At 48.1% G+C, this 14,710-nt stretch overlaps 1 pseudogene; it reads left to right on the forward strand.

The window, feature by feature from the left end:
- The first annotated feature begins 11,961 nt into the window (after positions 1-11,961).
- Positions 11,962-13,598, forward strand: LOC114623072 (annotated as a pseudogene).
- Positions 13,599-14,710: the final 1,112 nt, after the last annotated feature.

The following is a 14,710-nucleotide window of genomic DNA, read 5'->3' on the forward strand; positions in this document are numbered from 1 at the left end:
CCAGTGAGTCTCAGAGATCCTCCAGTGAGTCTCAGAGATCCTCCAGTGAGTCTCAGAGATCCTCCAGTGAGTCTCAGAGATCCTCCAGTGAGTCTCAGAGATCCTCCTGTCTCGGCCTCCTCCTTGCTGGGATCTTAGGCACATGCTGTCATACCCTGATTTTTACGTGGGCTCTGGGGTTCCTCTTATCCATACATCTTACTGACTGAGCCAGCTATCCAGTTATGCTTATGTCTCTGTTAACACAACCCAGTGGGTGTGGACAAAGCGAACCTCATCAGTTCTGGAGGCCTCTAATTTAGACTCTGCCTGATAAAGGCCAGGTTAAAGTTTATCCTTTCAGATCTCCAAGAAAGGCTTTGCTAAGCAAATTAAGGTTGTCAACAAGATTTCTGGTGCCTGCTGAAAGTGCTTTAAAAAGCACAGGATGTTTTCAAGTGCATCAAATGGGGCCTGGATTAGAGCTACAAATTCTCAGTGAGGATTGGCAGGGCATGATCAATACTGACCTTGAAGAAAGAGTACTGAACTGTCCCACACTGTCAACTTCTTGTCTCCTGGAAATAGTTTTCCTAGCCTTGTTCATATCGGCTTTGAAAGTAATCAAACACCCCGCCCCCCGCCTTGTTTTTTATTGCAAAAGTCACTTAACCTTCTTACACAGCCAGCTAAGCCTTCTAAGACGTCAGTCCGAATGATAAGAAAATGAAACGAACAGTTTGTCGTGATGAAGAGCTTTCCAGGACACTGAGCTCTGTCAGTGAAGAACTCAACATTTCAAATTGGACAATAACGCAGACAGATATAGCCATGGAGCCGCTGGAGCAAAGCCCTGAGTCTAGACAGACACGTGCGGGAAAGCGCTGTCCTTCAAATGCTCTTGGGCAAACTCTGAGAGGCGCCTCTGAGCTTAGGATCAAGTTGTCACTGAGGGAATAAAAAAGAACCGGTCTCGATCTCAGTCCCCACCTGGTACCACTTCAGGGAATGTCACCACCTTCATCTGCACAGGAAGGTGAGGTCCAGAGGGATGCACTCACCCCACCCACCAAGGTTTTGAGTCCATCAGATGTCATATCACAGTATGTCCAAGCAGTGCCTTGCTATAGACCACACATGCCCAGAAGACTGTCTTCTGCTCTGTGGCACTGTGCCCACATGATTAAGGAGGACACTAGGAATCAGTGAGATAGCTCACCAGGTGAAAGCACTTGTTGTCAATCCTGATAACCTAGTGCAATCCCAAGAACTCACATGGTGGAAGGAGAGAACCAACTCTTCCAAGCTGTCCTCTGACTGTAGCTGTAGGTAGACACATGAGTGTACACACTCATGTGCACAGAAGCATCATACACACACACATACATACACACACACACACAAATGTCAAATGTATAAGAGAGGAGAGAACACTAAAGATAGGGCTGAGGAGAGAACTAGATGATGATATGTAGCAAATATTCCCTAAGTTGAAAGAGTTTCATACTGGAGGGAGACGCCTTAAGAACCTGAAGTAAACAACTCACAAGTCTCAGGACAGCCCTGAAACTTACAAGGTCCACAAGGCCCCTCCCTCCCTGGAGTTATGTAAGAGTAAGGACTGCAGTGAAGGAAAGCTCCCCTGTGGGAGAGCTCCAGGCTTGCAGCTTACATAAGTGTCTTTGAGTTATCCATGATCCCATAAATCACCCCTCACCCACACTCAATAAGCCACCCTGATTAACTCATTGGTTCACTGAGCTGGACATGAATGGAATATGTTCTTTGATTTAGCTAGATCCACTATCTGGTGTGAGGGGACATTTAAATGTTCATATCTTCCCAGAAAAGAGTCACATATCAAGTGGAATAAAGAGTGTAGGTTGAATCTAGAGAAGGAAAAACTAAAGGCCAGGAGGCATGGAAGAATCTGCCTAGTTACATTTAATGCTTCACCCCCCAGAAGATGCCACCCACCTCGGAAATACTCCTAAAATTTTCTTTGCAATTCACAACTTAATAACTTGTTGCTTAATAACTGCTTACTAACTCACTGGGCTGATTTGTGCCTCAGGGAAGCAGTAAACTTCTGTTTAATCCAGGTAGGTCTCTTGACTGAATTCTTTCCTTCAAGAGTACAAGAACCAAGAGATACAATCTAGGTGGTGGTGGCACACGCCTTTAGTCCCAGTACTCCGGGGGGAACAGAGGCAGGTGGATCTCTGAGTTCGAAGCCAGTCTGGTCTACAGAGCAAGTTCTAGGATAGCCAGAGCTACACTGAAACCCTATCTCAGGGGAGTGGGGGGAGGGGAGAGACCCAAGAGATACTCCCCAGTTAAGGTTGTAGTGGAGTTGAGATAAGTCTTCCAGACTAGACCTCACCACCCAGCCATTGTGGGATTGTTTTGAAAGAATCTTTAGCAATAACTGCAAGAGACAGGGTGTCTTGGGTGGCAGACTGGCATCTATCTCCTTAGAGACATGGTGCTTTTTGTTGTCAAGTGAGAAACTAGCCCTTTCTGGATGCCCCAGTGCCCTCTGTGTCTGGTCAGCTCCCTACAGAGATCTGAAAGAAGCAGACATCTGGAGGCCTGAGGTGCCAGCCAGACTCTGAGCCAAGAGTCAAAATTGAGATGACCTTCTCCTCCAGAGCCCCCTGTGACATTGGTTGTCCTGTGGCATAAACACATGACCAAAGGAGATCATTAAGGAAGAGGAAGCAGAATCACAGCCAGGCCCAGTGGTACAGGCCTGTCACCCGAGCTACCTGGGAAGCTGAGGCAGAAGGAGCATGAGTTCATGGCCTGTGAGCTCCTGTTTCAAAACAAAAGTTAAAAGAGAGCTGGGAGGTAGCTTGGTGGCAGAAGGCTTGCCTGTCTTATTCGAGCAACTAGGTTCAGTCGTCCCCGTGCATGGCGGGAGGGAGGAGCCAAGAGTCACACAAACAATAACACAAAAGATGCCTTATAAATATCACCAGGCTGGAGTTGAGACAGCTTTGCAGGGAGTAACCATTCTGAAAATCCATCCCCCTGTGGCTGTAAGCCCCATGACAAATATCTCCCACCCCGTGCCTTCAGGCACTATTATCTAGAACAGACATCGGTAGCTATTACATCTTTAACCCAGGCACCAACAACACAGACTCAGAAGTGTTCCATCACACGGTGCGATGGCAGTGTGAGCTCGGGGAGTCCTTGGAGCGTGTCCCTGCATCAGTTCTGCTAGCTCAAACGCCACAGCTCGCCCTGTCTGAGCTCCACTCCCCAGCAGGCCCGCGCTGCTCTGTGCTGTTCCTCCATTAGCAAGAGAAGCCACAAGCTAATTGCTTTCTGAGCCACCAATTCTTTGCATTTTTCCTCAAGAGGCTCCAGCCTGTCACGCTGTGGGCTTGTCTAGGCCCAGAAGAAGACTTTGTCCCCCTTTATTTGACAACCACTGTTAATTAGAAAATTACATCTCAATTCATCTTTCAAAAACAACTAAAGTCCAGACTAATTGCTAATGGGGAGTTCAGTCCATAGCATCAGGACAGATTGCTGGCAAGAGGCCAGAGAATATTCCTCGGGAGGAAGCAGACCTGATAACAGGTTCTAGAGAAGATCAAAGGTGTGTGGGAGCACATAAGCAATGGAGGCCAGAGTCCTCTACCTTCTTGTCTGCCTCATAAAACTTCTGGGACAGATAATGTCATGAAGTGCTCCAGCCAATGTCAGGGATACTTGCACTAGGAAGTTAGACTTCCAATGTGTTGCTCCGAGGTTGCCGGATGCTGCCTGGTGTCCTTGACATTTGAACTTTTGAGTCTATTCCACGGATGAAAGTCAGTTAGACGCCTTTTGAAGCTGGGGGCTTGGAAGTTGAGACAATGATCAGGCCTTGTCTTCTTGACCCCAGAGAAGCTAAGAAGTCAGGACGAAGAACTCACAGCACAGGTGTCATAGGGACCCTGAGTGGGAAGGGATGGCGATCAGGTGTCCTCGGGCAGAACCTGAGGAAAGGGCACTTCTAGAAGTGAACCTATGTGTGACATCCTTGAGCAAGGAAAAGGGCCAGAGGACTGCAACGGCAAGAGAGAGAACAAGACCCATAAGCTGCAGGACAGGACTGGGTTCCACCTGGGAACCAGCGTAAAAGGACACCATGGGAAAGCAGGGCTTGGCCACTGGCCTCCTCACAAGTCAGGTTTTCAGATACAACATGCAAAGAATGGTTTCCTTCACATCAGCCTTGGCTGTGTCAAACGATGAAGGCCAGCCGGCTTCAAACTCACTGCACCACCCAGGCTGGCAGCAGTTTCCCTCAACGGTTTTTTAAGAGTGTCTGTGTGGGAGTGCACATGTGAGTGCAGGTGTTTGTAAAGTCCAGAAGAGGGCGTTGGGTCTCCTGGTGCAGGAGTTACAGACGGTAACGAGGGTCCAACACCCACCCTAGTGTTGGGAACAAGGAAAAGAAACTCATTCTAAGTACCATTCTAAGTATTAAAACTCCATTTAACCATAGGGAGAAACTAAATCCAAGGTCCCAGGCCCTAGGGGAACTGGGGACTTCCCTATAGCAGAAAAGCTTCTGTTGTAAACAGTTGTCTGAGTCCAAGGACAAGTTCTCTGTCTTGACGGCAGAATCAAACACTTTCATGTCTCCAGGCCTAGTTACAACAAACACCTACCTCATTTCTCCAAACGTTTTCTTAATTGTCTGTTAACTGGTTAAGAATATAGAAACTGCTGTTATTTAAACCAAGATGCCTGAGTTGTAAAAACATACGATCAGTTGCCTGTTATGCTTCAATTAGCTCCATGCGGCTGACCCGCTCCCCGTTCCCCTTATCACCCAGAGCTCCGGAACTAATGACTAGGAGACTGAATTAAGGACCTTGAAGCCAGGTGCCCAGGATAGGGCCCAGTCTCTAACAGGTTCTCCCTGCCTTAACCCATGATGTCAAAATACAACCAGATAACATTGAAGCTTTTCCCAGCTCGCTTTGTGTTCTCATTCCTTAAAAATGTTATAGGATCTCTCTTCAGGGATGTGGTTCAAATCCTGAGCTGGCCTTCTTCCTGAACAGTCAGACAATAGAGCTTTCATTTTTTAAGCTTCCATATCTGAAGTGAGTTTTCTCAGCCTCCACCCAAACCAACACTACGATCTTTGGGAGAAGAGTAAATACCCTAACCACTGAGCCACCTCTTCTGCCAGGAGCAGTTTCTAAACGCTGCCCCGGCCTTCATTCCTCCAGTGTTCTCCTGCCAAACCCAAGGCCCTTCCTAAGGTCCATGTCCAGCTTGCAGGAGCTGAGCCTTGAGTCTTCTCCAACCTCCCGCAGGCTCTGAGGATGGGAAAGAGGCAGGGGCAGGTATGCAGCACCCTCAGGTGGCCAGGCAGACATGGGAGGGAGGTTTACAGCGGTTCTTAGAAGTAGTTTTAGAGGTTGGTTCATAAAAAGAGAGAGGTGGTTGTTCAAGAAGTTCTCTTCTCCCCACCTGTGTGAGTGTGTTTGTGTGTGTGTATATATGTGTGAGTATGAATGTGTGTGAGTGTGTGTATATGTGTGTGCATATATGTGTATATGTGTGTGTATATATGTGTATGTGTGTGTGAATGACTGTGTGTGTGTGTGTGTTTATGTACTCACATACATACCAATGTCTATCTTTGAGTACTCGGGAAGAACAACTACAATCAGATGTGTTAGGGAATTAGAATAGGATATTTCTTATGGGAGGCTGAGGAGATGTCTCAGTCAACACAATGTCTGCCATGCAAGCAGGAAAACCCGAGTTCAAGCCCACAGCCACATCTGAAAAGTCAGGCACAGTGGCATCATCTCAGCTCAGCTCAGGGTAGGCAGACAAGTAGATCCCTGGGCTATGTGATTCCCCTAGCCTACCCCCGGCCCCGCCCCAGCCAGTGAGAGTCATATGTGGTGAGTGTTCCTGAGGACATCAGAGCTGTGATCTGTCCTACACACACACACACACACACATGCCCCTAAGAACAGCACAACCCGCCACCTAGTACATGGAATTGAAATTGCCAGAGACTGCTGCTGTTTCTGTCCCCAAAAGTGTGATTTGTTGGGAGTGGGCAGTTAGTGAAACAGTGACCTGGATTCTCCACATCAGGTTGATCTAGGTGAGTAGAAATCACAAGAGCCAACAGACCCTTCCAGAGGACTGGCCTGGAGAGAGCTGGGTGACACCACACACAGCACTGGACCAGCAGTAAACTCTGAAGTTACTCTGGGCTGAGTCCAGATAACGCCCTATGCTACACAGACTCCAGCCTTGAGCACACTACGCCCATCCTGTATCCCCAGGGGGACAGCGAGGGAGTAGACCCCAGCACCCCGCTGTTGGGCTGTAGAGCACTGGACAATGTTCATCATTAAAGTTTCCAGAACCTGCACTTGAGAAAAGCAACAATTTAATGAATGACTAAAGTGCTTCCAAGTGTCGCCACCCAGTTTCCTCCAGCTCTTCTTGTTCTGGGACCTAAAAAGAAAAAAAAATGAGGGTCAGTGGACAGGTATCCCGAACACAGGTCACCTGCCAGCCGGCTCACACCAGATCTGTTCCACATGTCTCTTTTACTTGGTTGGCAAGAAAACTTGATGATCCTTGAACTTGTTGCCAGTTTTAAACTGGGGCAACTTGATTCGTGCACCCATAAGCACTTGAAGAACCCCTCTCCTGCTGTGGTCTATTGGACCCAAGAACAAGTTACCATGAGCAAGACCCTGGTCCCCTCCATCCAAAGGCAGTGACTGGTCTCATCCCTCCAGGGAAGCTGCTTTGAAGCCTTTATCTTAGATTTAGAAATGTATCACTTATCCACCGCACAGGCTTCTTGTGGGGTCACTCTAACCAAGCCACTGAACACCCAGGGCCCCTCTGCTACTATGAGAAGGAGATCAGACCAGAGGGACCCAGGGCTTCTCTACCATGTGAATGGGCTTCTCCACAGACATCCTGGGCTTGAGCCTTGAAATGACACCGCAGACAATGTCTGTCCCCCCTGCAAAATCTGGGGCCCTGGTGACGTGGAACAAGAGGACTTTGGAGCAAATATCCTCAGGATTAAAATCAGCACTGTCTCAGGCAGCTCCAGCATGTGCCAGGGTTATAGTCCTGGCTCCCCAGGCCCCAGATCCTGATAAGACAGGTGCAGGCCTCCCTCTCGAGGCTATGGAAACAGCCAGTTCCTCCCCAGACTCAGCCAGATCCCCAGAGGCTCAGATACTTGTCTCCTTCCCTGGAAGAAGGAGGTGCAGGGCAACACGAGGTACGGTTTGGGGGACCCTTCTTCATATGACCGTGAGAACCTTGCACACGAGAGCATGTGTACACGCGCATGCCTCCCAGAGCTCTCCCTCAAGTCAGTGTGTCAGCAGAGGGCCTCTACATCAAAAGCCACCCAACACGGAGGGTCAGCTTCTGTGCAGAGCCGCCTGCCACTCCTTGTCCTGGCCTCTCCCCCATCATCTGTGTCTGTCTAGAGAGAGAGAGAGAGAGAGAGAGAGAGAGAGAGAGAGAGAGACAGAGAGACACAGAGAGAGACACAGAGAGAGAGACAGAGAGACAGAGGCAGAGAGAGACAGAGAGGGAGACAGAGAGAGTCAGAAAGACAGAGAGACAAACACACACAGACACAGACTAAGACACAGAGAAATAATCTGATATGTTCCTCGTTCTCCTTTTCTTTTTCTTTTTGAGACAGGGTCTCAAGTAGCCCAGGCTGGCCTGGAACTCACTATGTACCAGAGGATGACCTTGAACTTCAGACCCTCCTGTCTCCACCTCCTAAGTGCTGGGATTAAAGCGGTGCACTACCTACCACATCTTGCTTACACAGGGCTAGCAATGGGAGCCAGGGGCTGTGGAAGCTAAGCAAGCTAAGTAAAGTTACTTTCCTAACCGAGCCCCATCCCCAAGCCCATCTCCTCTCTGATGCACAGTGGCTCAGCTATCCGAAGCCAATAGGGGTCCCCTTCCACCCACCAGGAGCTCCTTGGGGTACTTTTCTAATCCAGGTCAATAACTTGCCAAGGAAAGTATTGAGGCAAGCTGAAGCAAGCTGCCTCTCTACTTGAGAGGTGTGGCCGAGATCAGCAGCAGAGCCAGGCTCCATGGCCTCTTCACCTCCCTCCTGCTCTTCCGGTTTCCCCTCTGCTGTCTGCTTGCTCTTTCTTTTCTTCCCAACTTCCTGGCAAGTTCTCATAAGAACAAGCCACATTGTCCCTCAACCCTTTACCCCTAAATGTGCCCTACACAAGAGGTGAATTCTCTTCCCCACCTTTCCAGCCTTGGCCTTGGGATTTTCCTCCGCTTTGGAACTCATGTCCATAAAAAGCCAAGGGTTTTTTCCAGGGACTGTGGAGATGGCCCAATGGTTAAGAACACTGGCTATTCTTTCATAAGACCTGGGTTTGATTCCCAGCACTCATGACTGTCTGTAGCTCCTCTTCCATGGGATCCCATGAACAGGTACACACATGGTTCACAGACATACATGCAGGCAAAACACCCAGGAACAGTTAAAAAGGTTTTGTTTCTTGGTATCTGGGGTTTTTTTTTCTTTTGTTTTGTTTTAAGCAAAGTGTGCTTTCAGCAAGAGAAGTTGGCCAGGAATTTTCTGGCAGCTTTCCCTGGGAATTGGATTTCACACTGTTTGATTACAGTATGCACTCTTAGAACTTTTACAAGTCTGGCAGTTAACATTTTAAGATGCATATTACACTCGGCTAATACAATACACAGGACTACAAGTACAGATAAGCCAGGACTACCACACAGTTCTCATAAATGCGAAGCCTTGGAACCAGGAAAGCCGGTGGAGTAGCTCTCGGGTAGAGCACTTACTCAGCCACGTTAAAAGTCCTGGGCTTGATCCCTCGGACTGAGGGGGTGGGGGAAGCTACTCAGAACCAAGCTGAATGATTGCAGATGGTTGCCTCACTGAGCTGAGTATAACCTGTGATCCCAGCATGAGGGAGGCTGTGGCAGAAAGATAGATGTTCAAGGCCAGCCTGGACTACAGAGCAAACTCCTGTCTCAAGAAAACAAAACGAAACCAACAAACAAACAAACAAAAATTTAACGTGCGACTCTATCCCTGGGCTTGCTCTGTCAGTAAACATCTGAGGACTGTCCCTGTGCTCAGACAGTGACCTAGCACAAGAATGACACACATGTCACCTGGATGTCACTGCCAGCAGAGTTGGAAAATTCCACCTTCTTGCGAAATGTCACTTTCGGTCTCTGAAGCACTAAGACCTCCCACCATGGAATGGGGGTTTCAACCTTACTTCAGAGGACTTTGAGAAGGCCCTGAAGAAGAGACAGGTGGTCAAAGATTTGCAGAAGGTAAAAGAGCCAGTGTTGATACTCTGAGGACCAGACTCTTCCACAGTAGAAGGAAAATCAGAAGCAGAGTCCTCCAGGGAACAGCAGGCCTGAGGGCTTCGGGAGAAACGTGGGGCCATGTGGATGAATAGGGCCGACCATGTCAATCATGGAGTCTAACTAGAGAAGAGAGGGTGGGCATCAGCTCTCATGAGTCCTGAAGGCTGCTAGGGGATGCTGCCCGGGGCATGACAGAATGTGGAGGTATAGCATGGTACTGGCCGGATCTGGGTGGGGGGCTACAGAGACAGGGTTAGGGGCCCAGACTCTGGATAGATTTGTGAGGTAAGTCCAGTTGCTGAAGGAACGTACACTGTTATAAAAGGGAAAAGTCTTTACAATGTTTTCCAGAAGCATCTAGAAACACCTATAAAGATCTTCATTGAATACAATGAAAGCCTGAGGAAGGCAGAATTTGGAGTGGTGTGGGGAATGAAGGATTCTGCTTTGGACAGGAGGTGAGAAGCCCCCAACAGAAGCCATCCACATGGTTCACTGAAAGCACCAAGACACTGAGATCCCCAAGGAAGAGGCTGGGGAGGCCAATCCAAGGAGCAAATCATGGGCCCCGCCTGGTCCTGGAGGGCTGGCAAGGAAAGCAGGAAGCAGATTGGAGACTGAGATAGCCCCAAGGAGAGAATGGGGTGGGGGGAGGCATCGGACGTTCAGATGCAAGTTGCACTTGTGTCTTCCTGTTCAGACTGGGTGGCTCTGGGGACATACACATGTCTTCTGGACCTCAGTGTTATAGAGTTGGTGAGCAGGGTCCTCGCTCCAGGCTCTGGAGACAGTCCTTTCCTTCGCCTTTTGTAAAACGTTTCTGGAGACTTCCTCTTTCCTTTCTTCCAGTCCATCTCTCCACTTCCAAAGCCTGGAGCACATTCTGTTGAATCTCTCTCTCTCCATTTCCCTGACCACATCTTCTGACCATACCACCCCTGCCCCACCCCCTCAAGACCCTCCTGAAGCCAGCAGGCCAATTCAGGAGACTCTCATCTCAAAACCCTTACAGCGAACCCATTTGCACCAATCAATGCAAAGGAAAATGGGGGCTCCTTCAGCACCCCAATACTGGAACTGTCTGCCAGATGTAGGCTGGAAAACCCCTTTGTAGGCTGCTTGTCATCAGAGTCTATAGACTGAATGTAACGAAGGCTTCCTTCATTGACTAGCTAGCTCTCCAGCTGTCAAACAGGATAACATGGAGGTTTTCCCAATAAAGTTCTGGAGGGTTCTGGAAACCAAGGACACTTTTATATAACAGTCCCTCTAATGCACCGCCTCTTTGACTCATGAACTTTCTGGTTTTGAGACTCTTTTGCCTCGTTTGTCCGCAAAGTCCCCATGAACATCCAAGTCCAAGGCAATGCTGAGTTGTTCATGAAGTCAGAACATTCTCTCCATGTTCAGGTCAAAGTTCAAAGTATAACATTGGGTATAACAACAGTGCTTGCCCAACAGGCTGCTGACACGTGCCAACACAGTCAGTCCTGGGCCACCTAGGGCTGAAGTCAGAGTGACCTCAGGAATATTTTGGAAAAAAGCTATTTGCTTCCTTTGGTACAAATTATCTTCAACACTTAGAAGGACCAAACTTTCCATGTAAGTGTGGATTAATTAATAATCCACACATCCGCTGCTCATCCAGCTTCAGGGCAACAAGAAATAGAAATAGAATCGACTAACCATGCAGAAGATCAGGCCGTTTGAGCCCCAGTCTCCGTGTGTGACAAAGCAGCAGCCAGTGTGGCAATGCTTCCTGTAGACACCAGCAGGTGATAGAGGCTGCACACACAGCCTGGGCAGCACAAACGAACCCCAGCCCTGACAGCTGCCTTCTCAAGGTAAAACGTGTACATATTCCAAGTCCATCTTAGGAAATGGCACACCCATGTCCAAGCCAGAGGTGCTGCACGACAGAGCTCACCGCATAAAAACCTCTTGGGTACCCCCTTTCCAATGATAAAGGTCCTTTAAGCACACCACAGGGTCACTACAACCTCCTAGAGCCCGAACAGACAGTGAGCTGTTGGACACAGTCAGAAGCACTGGAAGGTTTCACTGCTCTATGGTAATAAAAGCATACCCACCGTGACAGCCTGGAAACTTGTAGGCTATGCGGATTATATGTAAGTCATATGTACTCTTCATACATGTTAGCAAGGTGGCAAGGAAGAATCACAAAGGGCTAGAGATCTGACTCTAGTGTGAAGCTTCTCCACCAACAGCCGTCCAGTAAAAGAGAGAGAGATCCCTGCCCACCTAGAACTTTCCACCCATCCTACATGGCACAGATGGAGGCCTTGCATGCACGCATACCCAGGGCTACACATGCAGATATGTATGTTTGCATATCATATGCAAACACACACTTGAATTTTCACATGCAGATATACATTCGCATACCCTGTGCAGCTGTGTTTGTGTATCATGTGTATATTTTTTTCATATCTTAATTACAATGTATATTAAAATGAGCGTGTTAAATTAAATATAATGTTTGGACATCTGAATATTTGTATATAATATTTTTCGCAACAAGAAATGAGTAAACATCAGTCAGTGTTTAAGACAAAGATGCTGTGGGTGTCTAAGGTAAGAGTGGACTGTGAGCCGGGCTGTGATGGCACACACCTTCAATCCCAGCACTCAGGAGGCAGAGGGGGGCAGATTTCTGTGTGTTTGAGGCTAGCCTGGTCTACTCAGCAGTTCCAGGATAGTCAGGGCTATCCATGGGTGTGAGTGTAAACCAAGGTCACACCTCACTGAGCTAAACGACTTGCATTCTTAGGCCCGCCCGCAGGAAGGAAGGAGACAGCTTTAAGAAGTGTCTCCTTCCAGGTATCGTCTCCAGGACCACAAGCAAAATCAGAGCAGCGAGGGCTTCCCACATCTCCCTCTCTCCAGCTCCTCCTTCCCAGTCTACCTGTCTCTTTTTATAAAACTCCCACTCTGCTCCTCCAAGTCTACCTCAGTTTCCCCTCCATGTCCCTCATTTCACTGAAGGCTTCTGTGACCTCCTCAGGGACTGGGCACACGCAGGTGCACATACATACAAGCAGACAAAAGGCGCACACAAAATAAAATAAATACAACTATTTTTAAAGGGAGAATAAAAGCAAGAACTAAAAAAAGAACTTTTCTGTTTCCACTATGTAGGTTCCGGGGATCAAACTTCCACAGGCAGGCTTGGTGGCAAGTACCTTTTCCTGCTGGGTCATTTTGCTGTCCCCTGGAGCCATTTAGAAAAATGGACGGCAAGCTAGCCCAGGTGGCAAATGCCTGTAATCCTAGCACCAGGGAACTGATGCAGGAAGAAAGAGAATTCCAAGCTAGCCTGAACTACATAGCAATCCCAGGACCAGGGAGAGTGAAGTAGGATTTAGTACTTTAGGCCATCCTGGGATACATGAGACTCTGTCTCAAAACAACAAGTAGACAAACAGAAACCCCTGAGTGAGCTACAGAGAAAAAGGGTGAGGCCACCGCAGGCCCTTCCCTCCAGTAGGAGACCCTGACTCAAAACAAACAAACAAACAAAAATACTTAAACCTTGAGTATATATATTTTAAAAAATAGAAAGAATGCAAAGAAAAAAAATAGTTCAGCCTGGACTAAGTTCCAGGCTTTCCAACCCTGGCTACAATGAGGTGGGGGGGGAGGGGGCTGTGGGGTTTTTAATTGTTTTTTGAAAATTTCCAACACCAGGTGCAGAATTACCCACAAAAACACTGGACAGGTGGTTATTGTTCAAGCAGAAAAAGTCATTTAAGTGATTTTTTTTTTAGTTGTATCTCTTTCTCTTCCTCGAGGAGGCTGGCTGGTCGGATGCCAACATGCAGAACTTTGCGAAGACCCTTGCAGGACAAGACCGTCATTCTTGAGGTAGAACCCAGTAATTCCATCGAAAATGTCAGGGCCAGAATCCAAGAAGGAAGGCATCTCACCTGACCAGTAGAGGCTGACAGTCACCAACAAACAGCTGGAGGATGCCGCTTCCTGTCGGACTACAGCATCCAGAGAGAGTCCGCCTGGCACCTGGTGCTGCGCCTGCGCGGTGGCATCATCGAGCCGTCCTTCATCAGCGTGCCCAGAAGTACAACTGTGACGAGGTGATCTGCCGCAAGTGCTACGCACGCCTGAACCTTCATGCGGTCCACTGTGACAAGAAGTGTGGCCACACCAACAACCTGCACCCCAAGAAGGTCAAATAAAGATGGGGCTGTACCTGGCCCGGGACCCTGGGACCCTGGGACCTTGAGACCAAATAAAGTCCCCTTTCATTGACTGGAGCAAGAAAAAAAGAAAAGAAAAAAAAAAGAAAGGAAGTTATTATAGCATTGTTTTCACTGGGACCTCCAAATACTTATCTTCCCAGATGAAGTTTCAGCACGAAGATGCACCTGCGCATGCGCATGTGTGCGTGCGCGCGGACAAATCTCAAACGTGAGAAGACAGTGGCCCAAGACTCTAACTTATGAACAGCACGAGAGTTTCTTTTAAATTTGATGAGTTCTATTTGCTGCACTATTGATTTTTTTTTTAAAAAAAATCTTTACATATATACTGTATGCAAATAAGAGACAAATAGCTATGAGAAAGTGCGAGGGGAGAGTTATAGGCTAGAAGAAAAAGCACCCGTGTGGACATCGAAAACTTCCCCGGCTACAGATAGGAGGGGGAACCACACCCGGGTATTGGGGAGTGTGTCTGAATCAAGACGCTTAATTCTTTAAAAGCCTGTTCCTCAAACTGTGTGCTGTCCTTTTACCCCCAACAAGCATGTTTCTTTACAACCAGCAAACAAGATTACACTGCATTTTTGAGATGTGTTAAATGTTGAGAGTTATAAGCCATATCTTTAAAGAGACAAAACACCTAGTTGTGGAATAGCAAGAAAAGACCTCGGTTGACTGAAAGGGGTTCCAAGGGAAGCAAAAGCCCTGTTGACCCTCGTGTCTTCCACAGTCCCCCAATTCCCGCTCTCTTTTTCCACCCACTTACCTTCACCCCCCACCTGCCCACAAATGTCTGCTGAGAACATTATCGAGTGGAAAGAGCTGAAAGACCCACGGTCCCACGGAGGTCCAGGCCTCCTGCCTTCTAGCTCTGCTCCGGCTCCCCCATCTGATGGCATCCAGGAGCTGTCTGGTAAAGGTAGTTTGAAGATAAACACCAGGTCGAAGACAACGCATTTGAGGCCCACTGATTTTTTTTTTAAGGTATGTTTTATAACTTTCCAGTCTTCCAAGTTTTCGAAGGGGTTTTGTTTCTGTCGGCCTCCCCACAGCCTCCCTTGTCCCTTCTGTCTCCCCACTGCAACTCC

Source organism: Grammomys surdaster, unplaced genomic scaffold (genome assembly GCF_004785775.1).
Source record: "Grammomys surdaster isolate TR1022 unplaced genomic scaffold, NIH_TR_1.0 193, whole genome shotgun sequence".
Classification (NCBI taxonomy): domain Eukaryota; kingdom Metazoa; phylum Chordata; class Mammalia; order Rodentia; family Muridae; genus Grammomys; species Grammomys surdaster.